The sequence below is a fragment of the Schistocerca serialis genome, chromosome 3, assembly GCF_023864345.2.
Source record: "Schistocerca serialis cubense isolate TAMUIC-IGC-003099 chromosome 3, iqSchSeri2.2, whole genome shotgun sequence".
Taxonomy (NCBI): domain Eukaryota; kingdom Metazoa; phylum Arthropoda; class Insecta; order Orthoptera; family Acrididae; genus Schistocerca; species Schistocerca serialis.
This window is the reverse complement of record NC_064640.1, coordinates 385917029-385928787: the sequence shown is the minus strand read 5'-3', so window position 1 is coordinate 385928787 and position 11759 is coordinate 385917029. Positions and strand designations below refer to the sequence as shown.

At 40.9% G+C, this 11759-nt stretch overlaps 1 non-coding gene across 1 annotated transcript; it reads left to right on the top strand.

The window, feature by feature from the left end:
• The first annotated feature begins 2612 nt into the window (after positions 1-2612).
• Trnas-uga (transfer RNA serine (anticodon UGA)) lies at positions 2613-2687 on the top strand. Its single transcript has one exon. It is a non-coding gene; the product is annotated as a tRNA-Ser (tRNA).
• The last annotated feature ends 9072 nt before the right edge of the window (positions 2688-11759 follow it).

Genomic DNA, 11759 nt, shown 5'->3' with positions numbered 1-11759 from the left:
GGTTCGAATCCTGCCTCGGGCATGGATGTGTGTGATGTCCTTAGGTTAGTTAGGTTTAATTAGTTCTAAGTTCTAGGCGACTGATGACCTCAGACGTTAAGTCGCATAGTGCTCAGAGCCATTTGAACCATTTATATCGAGACAATTATGTTATGAATTCATGAATATTCAGACAGGAAATGAGCAGAAAGAGAGTGCGAGGAAGTAACGTGGTGCAGTTTCAGTACTGTGATAGGAGTCGTTATTTTACGGTTTATCTTTTTTCCTATCGTTTGTCCCGTCTAGTATGTGGTTAGCTTTCTCAGGATTTGGTAAATTTGTTTTATTATTTAACTATGTAGCCAGATGCCATTTCTGACGCCAAATTTGTCAGGGCAACCTAAAGGAGGAAAGTCGTGTGCACGATCTGTCCCTGAATCGCGTAAATATGTTCTGTATGTTGTCGTATTGTAACTATTTGCGCATCCTATTCTTTGAGGGGAATTTGGGAACCAGCTCGATAACGGCCTAAACGAGCGTTGGAAACAACGTAAGGTATGTACTGAGTCGGGGCAGTGCACCAGCCCACGGTCGTTATTTCGCCCAGCGGATTCTGTCCGGGTCTGCAAGCTAGCGCGCTGCACATTATTTCAGTTATTATTCCACAGTGCTAGGAAAAACTGGCATCACTGATATCGTCTTGCGTCAAGTGCTAGGTTGGTGCATTATCTAATTTTTCATTGCTTAAAAGTAAACTGCAGCGTGTTCCACTATCAATTGTGGAACACCAATAGACTCGACATTATGAGAAACAGATTGGTGTAGGCCATTCACCTAAGTCCGAATAGATGTGCACGATGAAAACCGTGGTGGTCGACCGGTCCTGGTGACGCTGGAAACGACGTGAAATGTCGCAAACGAATTTCGCACAACGGCTGCTTCGCAATTTTGGAACTCGCTGTTTAATTTTCCCAACTCTCTCACTCACTGCTATACGAAATCTTCATCCCAGGACTTGATTTTCACCAAGATACGAGCCAAGACAGCTGATAGCTATGTAGAGAACCAAATGTCTGGCCACAGTGGTAAGAACAGAAAAGTGACGAATTTTTCTTTCGTATCACATTTGTGGATGATCCATGTCGGTGGCACAGTAATTTTCCTGTGAAGACCAACTTCAGACAGACATTTATGCCAGAACTATCACGTGCAATGGCTTCTATGATGGGTAGTTTTTACCACGAGGGGAGGCCATAAATACTCATCAGTATTGACAGATGTTGCAAATTGTGGGAAGAGCGGCCCAGTACAACAGGCATGTAATGCTGCTGAAGAAATTGTGCTTTTGCACAAGAATCCACGACCATTACATCCAAAATCAAATGGATTGAGTTTGGATGAGAAATCTTTGACAATACACCCTACATCTCCGATCTCAAATGACTTTCATCTGTTCCGTTTTCTGAAGCTTTTTCTGGCGGGATAAAGTTTCCACGGTGATACTGAGGTACAAATAGTAATGATCTCATGACTCCAGACTTAGGAGAAGACTAGAATTTTCGTCTTGTAGCCTGATACAGACAGCCACGAACGACATAGCGTGTGGAAAGCCAGACAAACGTTAAGGCGATAGCCGGAAACGCAGTAGAGAACAAATCTCACGATTGCAAGTAACGTGAGCTCAAGTCAGTACTGGAGGACACAGGTGGAAAAGTATTCAACAGTGACACACTCACACAAAGTACTGTCAAAGTTCAGGTGCTGAAAGCAAGGTAACAGTCGTATCAGATAATCAGCATGCAAAAACTTCAGTAACAAGTTCCGTCAGCCCTACTAGTGTTTGTTTCCTGTAGAGGGCGAACAGCAACCACATGTGACCTATTTGCCTCGATCACTGCAGTCGCAGAAACCGAAAACGGAAGTACACGCAGTGCAAATAGTATTGCCACAACTCCCCGAGACTGTTTCCATATAGCTGGAATGGATATTACACCAATGACACGACCATAGAAACTGTGGCTCACCGTTACGGTAACTGCGTGATCTTTAAAAGGCGGTAGACAGTGAACATCCTGAATGAGAATTTTCACTCTGCAGCGGAGTGTGCGCAGATATGAAACTTCCTGGCAGATTAAAACTGTGTGCCGGACCGAGACTCGAACTCGGGACTTTTGCCTTTCGCGGGCAAGTGCTCTACCAACTGAGCTACCCAAGCACGACTCACGCCCCGTCCTCACAGCTTTACTTCTGCCAGTACCTCGTCTCCTGCCTTCCAAACTTGACAGAAGCTCTCCTGCGAACCATGCAAGACTAGCACTCCTGAAAGAAAGGATATTGCGGAGACATGGCTTAGCCACAGCCTAGGGGATGTTTCCAGAATGAGATTTTCACTCTGCAGCGGAGTGTGCACTGATATGAAATTTCCCGGCAGATTAAAACTGTGTGCCGGACCGAGACTCGAACTCGGGACCTCTGGAAACATCCCCTAGGCTGTGGCTAAGCCATGTCTCCACAATGTCCTTTCTTTCAGGACTGCTAGTCTTGCATGGTTCGCAGGAGAGCTTCAGTAAAGTTTGGAAGGTAGGAGACGAGGTACTGACAGAAGTAAAGCTGTGAGGACGGGGCGTGAGTCGTGCTTGGATAGCTCAGTTGGTAGAGCACTTGCCCGTGAAAGGCAAAGGTCCCGAGTTCGAGTCTCGGTCCGGCACACAGTTTTAATCTGCCAGGAAGTTTCAGTGAACTTCCTGTTCCTCTCTTAGAAAAACTCAAATTCTATGGAACTGATGGATTTCTGTCCAGCTGGTTTCCATCCTACTTAACAAATGGAATGCAAAAGTTTGTGCTGGAAAATTTTAGTGATTGGAAGAAGAAACGAATATCACAGAGGGAGTACCACAAGGTCCAATTCTTGGTTCACTCCTATTCCTTCTTTATCTGAATGAGCTTCCACTTAGCATTCAACAAGAAAAACTGGTACTTTTGGTAGGCGATATTAGTGTTACAATAAATCCCATCAGAAAGAAAGCCATAGAACATTCCGTAAATGATATTTTCTGAAGAATTATTAAGTGTTTCATAAAAGAATACATTATCCTTTGTAGGCTGCATTGTGCTTTATTAAAGTAGTGTTATTAACTAGTATTGGCCGAGAGCCATTATGAAGCACTTGTACTGTATCATCGCGTTCTTTTATGTCACATACATAAAACCAGACGTCTGGTTTTACGTGTGTGACCTAAAAGAAATAGATTAGCACAACAATTGTGCTTGGTAATGACTCACTGCACGAGTTTGATAAAGGATACTACAGCCTACAACGGACAATGCATTCTCTTATTAAACACTTAGAGGCTATGGGTTCCCACGGAAGAAAAAAAAATGATGAAGTCGTTCTCTGAGAATGGACACTCCTAAATTTTGAGAGAAACATACTACATTCAGTTCCGTACAACAAACAGAGTCATACCAACTATGGATGTACCTCATGGGAGAGAGTCAGTAAATGGGATAGAATGCTCTAAATTTTTTGCTCTGCGTATTGATGGAAACTTGAACTGGTCGAGGGATATTATTGAGACTCTTAAACAATTCAAGACAGCAAGTTCATCTGATTTTTCTCTACGTATAACTGCTATTCTTGGAAACAAATGTATCAGCATCCTGACATATTTTGCACATTTCCATTCAATAATGTCTGACGGAATAATGTCCTGGTGTAGCTAACCACTTAGAAAGTATTGGTTTCACATGAACGAGCAGTAACAACAAGGTGTTCACCCAGGGACGTCACGTGGGTACCTGTTCAAGGAGCTAGGCATTTTAACTACGCCGTCACAATACGTAAATTCTCTAATGAAATTCGTCATAAATAATCCCTCACAATTTGAGAAGAACAATTTGTCCATACCTTCAACTCTGGAGGGAAAAATAGTTTTTATTACCCATTGTTAAAGCTGTCGGTGGCTTAGAAAGGAGTTCAATATGCACCAACAAATAACTTTGATCATTTGCCCAATAACATAAAATGCCTGACAGGTAGCGAAACAAGTTCATATCTACTTTAAATTTTTTTCTCCTGGACAGTTCCTTCTACTTCATTGACGAATTTATACTTAAATGTAATTGAATGAGTAGGACTAAAAATAGTAATTTGTTCATTAATGTTAAAACTGACAATGTGGACATATCCCATAAACTGACTCGTTCCACACTAATTCGATAAAAGATCGTTCGAATGATCTCTGGAGAGTGTAAATAACTAACCAACTAAGTGCACTGATAAGCAGCCAGTGAATATATGTAAATATTGGTATAAATAATTCGGAACTAACTTTCTGGATGACCCTCGCGTATTTGGGTAGTCCCTGAGGAATGTAATCTACAATGTCATCTTTCAATGTAATGACTATTGAGTCGTTCTGTGAACCGCTTCTATGCTATATTAAATGTTTGGAAATAATTCCGTTACCTTATTATAAACCATAGAAGTCGTGTTTAACACGTCGTGTAAGATGCTGAAAGCTGATGCATAACTGATTTTCAAGGTTTTCGCCTCGAGTGTGATATACCTGTCTTCGAGCACCAGCGTGATTGCCGCTTCTTGACAGAGAAATGGTCTGCCACTTCGTTCTGCGTCATTCAGATTTGTTCGACCAGACTACAAGCGTCTGTAGAATCTAACCACTGTCTCATGTGGTGGTACACGGCTGCCGTTTACTTCCTCAATCTCAGTATGTATTATTGCAGTGATTTCCTTCTTCAAAAGCAGAGAACAAAATGCCACACGATACTCAGCTTTATCAGTGGGCTGTACCATTTTTTTATGGCTTGTCTAGTTTCATGCTGTCGTACACAACTTGAATTTATACCAGGACTGCAGACGTGTATCTTCAAACAAAAAAATAACTGTACAGTCTTATTTTTTGAAAGCTTAATAATTTGCCATCGGATTCAGAATGAAAGCAAAAAACGTTGTAACGAAATCCATACGGTGACAAGACATCAATCATGTGAAAGTTTTTGGGTATAAATTTTAAGAACAGTTCAGCTGAAAGGGTCAGGGCAAAGGTTGATCGTTAAGGCTTTCACGGCAAGCCAAGCGGTCGTCGACAAGCGAGCGCCCAAAGGCAGATAACCGCCAGTTTTCACAGAAAGCATCAGTTGGGAGAAGTGCCTGATAAGCAGAAAGCCTGGTCTGGTGAGGTAACGCTCATCTCCCAAGACTTCGTGCAAAAGGGACGTCATTTTGACGTCACAAGCTCTACCGAAGACTGACGTTGCTGTCTATCGACTTTCGTGATCGAAAGGTTCACAAGACGTGAGGCGAACATGAGATTCAAAACGATAACATTTTTCTCAATTAGAGGGAAGTAGAGGTTAATGAGTTTTCTTTACTGCAGGGTACGTTAACTTCGAAGTTAAGTACTTTATAAATGTGAAAAGTAATGCATTCATATGAGCTGCTCTGTGGATTAAGGAGAGATTACAGTGTTTGCAAGAATTAATTTCGTAACTTAGTGAAAAATTTTAACTACCTGTTTTTCCTAATAATTTTTCACCAACCCCGAATGTGATACGTCTTGCTGATTGACAAGCAAAAAACAAGCTGAAGCCAGCCAGCACTGAATCCATATAACGGATATATTTAACATTGTTCATTAAAATGTCTCAACAACGTAAGTTTATTTTTAGAAACCCTGAAAACTACTTTCAGAAGTTGGTCTCTAATTAAAAACGGTGGATAACCATTCCAGCAGACGAATTAAAGCAACAGCTCATTTAACGTAAGTTTTATGAATAACTGCTGCTGCAGAACACCAGCACACTGAGGACCTCTCGAAATCAATGGTACAATTTGTCGTAATAAAATGAGGAAAACTTCATGTTTGTGTTTAAAATGTGCTTTGATTCAAGACATTATTGTATTATAGTTTGGTAACGAGTTGTCCTAAAATAACTAGCTCCAGATTTTCTTTTATACTTAATAGATGACTGAGACAAAGTTGCCTTTTAATTCTTTTTCAGATGTGTCAGTCTTTTCTATGTTTTATACTCTGAGTGGTGATTTGTTTTACCAGATGATAAACGTGTTTCGAACATTTACTCGCATTTGCGTGTCTCATGCTTAATTTGTGAATTATTGACAATGACATCTCTTTCCTGAGTGACCACTCTTTCATGTACGTAATATCAAATATTACAGAACATATTTGTATTAAATTGATAAAGAAGGAACAAGATATTTTATAAAGGGGAAAAAGTGGAGGTGGCAAGACGCGAACCAGCAATCTTCCATGTCACAACTCTACACTCACAGCCACAACACGATGATGAAGTGGAATTTTAGACTCTGTGCTGTAACTTAGACCTCATAAAAACCTTAGCCTCCGTTAAATCATTATGTGGCATTTAATTATAATAATAATTATAATAAATTGTAAAAAGAACAATGTGTTTCAATAAAACTCCGATACTGAGTGTGATGTCAAAATGTTGTCACGCATGGACGATGACTTGTGAGCTGTTTTACCCACGCGAGAGGGGCCCGCATCGACAGCTGCCGAAAGTCAATGATAGTTCCTGCGGTTATCGATACTGCGTGTGACGTCCAAATTACTACAGGTTTACAAGAATGTTGTACAGTAAATGTTATGCAGTCTTGTGTGTGAGTGCATTGTAAAATGACGTCATTTGAAACATAGTATAGTATGGCTACCTTGAAATACTTTATAATTCAGCAGTAATTCGATGTTTCGTCACAGCGCAAAACCTACAATATCAATATACCCATGGGACTGAAATGCATTTAATAAAACGCTAATATTTTGATTATCACAGGAACTACAGAAGATACGTGATCACAGAAAATGAACGCTCTTGCAAAAATCATTGAACGTATTAACTATTGAACGGTTCATACGATCGTGACAAACAAGCCTAATACTACAGCTCTCATCACCCAACGTCACATATTTGTATCAAATTTATTTATTTTACTCTTACATATTTTAAGTACTATTAATTATGTAAATGTGTCAACTCATCATATGCTCCGCAGTCATAAAACAAATAAAGGGAGTATGTCATTTCTCATAGCCCTTCATATGTATCCATATTACGGTTTTCTAGATTATTAACCTTTTTCTGATTTATTTAAGTAAAAGTTGATTTTGCCAGTGTTGAAAGCACTCGTAACTTAAAAAGATAAGTTGTTCATAAGATTTGATACCGTCACTAGACTCACCGTCAAAAGACGCATAAACTGAACCGGACAAGTTTACTGTTACATATGTCTTCACGTACATTCCTTTGTTATCTGTCATAAGCGCTTGTGGGCAAGATTCATGTTTCAGTTATTTATGTCTAAACTTTTATATATAAAATACTGTATTCGGTCTTTATGGAACGGGAAGAGAAAGAGCTTGTATTTAAGTCACATGTCAAATTCGTAACTTTATTTTCATTTAAATGATGGTTCATTTTCTGTGCATTTTCGTGTGGGGATTGAGATCTCATTGTTGCAAGCAGACAGTGTCTCAGGCAGTGTGGGGCGTGGGGTCGCACTTGCTGAGGCATCCAGTAGTCGGCATTGGTGTAGGACAGTCTTTAGGTAACGCCTCTGGGACCTGTAAATGTAACAAAGTGTTGGTTTTGGACGTTAAGGGCCGACGGAATATTCTGAAGTTCGCTCATACATATATAAATTCTAAGGAAGTGAGACTTTGTTAGTGGGAACTTCAAATGGTTCAAATGGCTCTGAGCACTATGCGACTTAACTTCTGAGGTCATCAGTCGCCTAGAACTTAGAACTAATTAAACCTAACTAACCTAAGGACATCACACAACATCCATGCCCGAGGCAGGATTCGAACCTGCGACCGTAGCGGTCGCTCGGCTCCAGACTGTAGCGCCTAGAACCGCACGAGTGGGAACTTCAACAGTTAGCGAACATCATAGGATGTACAGAACTTTATCGGTGTTTACCCTCATTGTTACAACACAATTGAAGAACTACACAAATAAAACCCCCACCAAAACAACTAATGAGAAAAAAAACCACCCTCTCTCTCTCTCTCTGCCCCCGTCTTGAACACACACACACACACACACACACACACACACACACACACACACAAACTAAAGACCACAAACGCTAAATACACAGGAAACTAGCGCGCTTCGCCCAGATAAGCACGCCACGAAACAAATGAGTACTACACAGGTACAACAACACGTAATGGAGGCGAAAATTCTGACCATGTTTGAAAATTCGTAGGAAGTGCGTTGTCAAACGACTATAAGCCATAGAAATCAGCGTATTCACCTCGCTAAAACATATGAGAAAACACTACAACATCGAAGCCGTAAGTTACACAGAAAATACGTGATATATACTCATTTCCGTTCGTAAATGGATAATAAACAGAAAAATAAAAATTGCGTTTTGCTGTTTGCAAATGACAAGTTGTAGATTGTGCAGCAGACTAGCTATCAACATAAATACCCAATAGCTTCATGCAAGGTATGTAAACTAATACATACAACCACTCTTTTGCCAATTAAGTTACAACTATAACTTTAGACATAACGTAATAAACAACATACAGTGCACCAGGTAGTTAATACGTATCTTAACTGTGATCTGTAAACAATTGATGTATAATATTTTACAACAATTATGCATTCCCAGTTATAAACATTTTGTACCGAAAGTTTCTATAAATATTAATATGTAACAACAATTTTACACTAAGAAAATAAAATAACCCACTGAAGATCGCAAAAAAGTGCTGAAACATTTCTGGCTAAAGTGAAACTGAAAAGGTGCCTTGCATAAGGTGGAATTCCTCTTCCCATTTGCATAGCAAGCACGGAAAAAAGGCCGCCCGGTGTGGCCGTGCGGTTCTAGGCGCTTCAGTCTGGAACCGCGTGACCACTACGGTTCGAATCCTGCCTGGGGGATGGATGTGTGTGATGTCCTTAGGTTAGTTAGGTTTAATTAGTTCTAAGTTCTAGGCGACTGATGACCTCAGAAGTTAAGTCGCATGGTGCTCAGAGCCATTTGAACCATTTTGAACGGAAAAAAGAAGAGTTGCAACACCACAACATGATTATTTACTTGCTGTTTTGAAGTTAATACTGAACAGATTACACGAAATTCTTCATAATTTCGTAAACTTTAATACGTTGGTCACTGTAATGGACTAAATATAATTACGAGTTGGCCATTACTTCATGACTGGTTCAAGAGTACGATACCCTGTTCTTGTCGTTGACTAGTCATGATACCACTATAATTACTCTTTCCTGTAAGCTTCACAATGACTGAATGTTATTTACGTATAAATTTTTGTGTTTAATTGGAATTATTGTAACACCATCATTTTCACCTTTTTGTCGATATGAGTAACTGAATAAATTATCAGTTCGATCAATAGAAGCCCTGTGGTATTGTCTACATCAATTCATCAGTATATAATAACCCTATCTGATATCTTATTGTTCTTATATTTGATTCCAACTTGTTATTATTCAAAATTCACATAACTTCCCACCACTTAGACGAATTGGCCTTACGATCACAGACTGTAGCTATTGCTTCAGGTAAATTGTTTAAGGGGTATTAAAGCAGTGATGTACGGCTTGAGCCTTTAACTGCAGCGAGCCACATCTTCAAACAGAGCCGGCGTCACCCAAACCGTGTGTCTAGGTACAGCCACAACTGATTGATCTCCTAAGGGAATAATCAGCGATAAGGGCCGGTGGCGAAAAATTTGGGTTTTTCTCGTCCGGGATTCGCATTTTAATTCAATTCCTTCTGCAGTCGCAAACGTTATTTAATCATGCTGCCAAATTTTTCGTAATCCTCTCCCAGAAGTCATAGGCAATTGTGGGTGGGGTTCCAAACTTAGGTTTTGTGCAGTTGTATGTGTAAGAATATGCAGCAGAATTCAAACTTGGGAAAAGTAGGCATGAAGAGGAATTGGAAGAAAGAAGAAGGCGGTTTTCCTGCGTTTGACACATAGGCTGTCAGCAGTGGAGACTCAGACGGCAGTGCAGACTTCAGGCACGGTTACAGCATTGGGGGCTACGACAGCAGCTCTGAGATCTTCACCATCAGCATCAGCAGAGGCTTCAGCGTTGGCATCAGCTTCACCTTCAGCGACAGCAGGAGAGCAGTGGCAGACAAAATGACTGAGAAGTTAAGTACTGGCACCGAAAATGAAAATACACTCTAAGACAAAAATAACAAAGCACCACGAAGGAATTATCCGAATGGGACGGAAATCGATAGTTGTGGCGTATATATAGAGACAAAAAAATAATTATAATTTCAGAAAAAATAGATGATATATTCAAGAGAAAGAGATTCACAAATCGAGCAAGTCAATAATGCGTTAGTCCACCTGGGGCTCTTAGGCAAGCCGTTATTCTGCTTGGCATTGATTAATATAGTTGTATGGTGTCCTGAGGGATATTGCTCCAAATTCTGTCCAGCTTGCACGTTAGATCGAAGATCCCGTGCTGTTTGCCGGGCCCTGCCCTTAATGCTACGACGGACCCGACGACCATATTGAACAGGGTAGGGTTTAGCAAGCACGAAGGCAAGGAGTAGAAAATCTCGGGTGTACGGGCGGGCATTATCATGCTGAAATGTAAGCCCGGAATGGTTTGCCATGAAGGGCAACAAAACAGGGCACTCAGTATAGTCGGTATACCGCTATGCTGTAAGGATGCAGCGAATAACAACCAAAGGGGTCCTGCTGTGAAAAGAAATGGCGCCGCAGACCATCACCGTCTGGCCATATGGCGGCTGACAGTGATGTTGGTAGCCCACTGCTGTCCGGGCCGCCTCCAGACACGTCTTCGGCATGTAATTTCATTGAGTGGAGTAGAATTTTCTTCAGTGATGAGTTCCGTTCCGAACCGAGCCTCGATGACCAGTAAAGACCTGTCTGGAGCAGACAGCATTGAGATACCAACCTGACTGTCACCCACCATACGTCCCGACAGGCGGAGTAATGGTGTGAAGTGCTATTTTTTTCATACCAGGACCCCTTCTGTTTTCATGCCCAACCCCCTTACAGCACAACTGTACGTCCACGAAATTCTGCGCCTCGTGTTGTTGCCCTTCATGTCAATACATCCTGGACTTACACTTCAGCAAGATAATGCCCACCCGGACATGGCGAGAATTTCTGCTGCTTGTTTTCGTGCTTGCCGAACCCTACCTTATCCAGAAAGTTCTCCTGATCTCTCCCCAACTGAGAACGTTTCGAGTATTATGGGCAGAGCCATCTAAAAAGCCCCGGATTTTAGCAATCTAACGCGCCAGTTCGACAGAATTTGGCACGATATCCCTCAGGAGGACATACAACAACTCCATCAGTCAATGGCAAACTGAATAATTGCTTGCGTAACGGACAGAGATGGCTCAACGCGTTATTGACTTGCTCAATTTATTTGTCGGTACATTTAAATCACATCTACCGATTTCTGTCTCTTTCGGATAATCCGTTTTTTTTCTTTCTTAAAGTGTATGTGAATGTGCAGGTTCACCGTCATAGATGGAGACTGGCATGGCAGCACAGTCACCACGTTCATGTTAGTCGGTAAATGCTAGACAGTGAGATAGTCCGAAATCAGAGAGGAAAATTACTTCTACCGAACATTCAGTTTCATGACTAAGGCAAGATTTTATGAGTTTGAATTCAAATATGTGGAAACTAAATTCTGAACTAAAATTTGAATTAAATTCGAAGACCGAAAAGGGAGGTTTC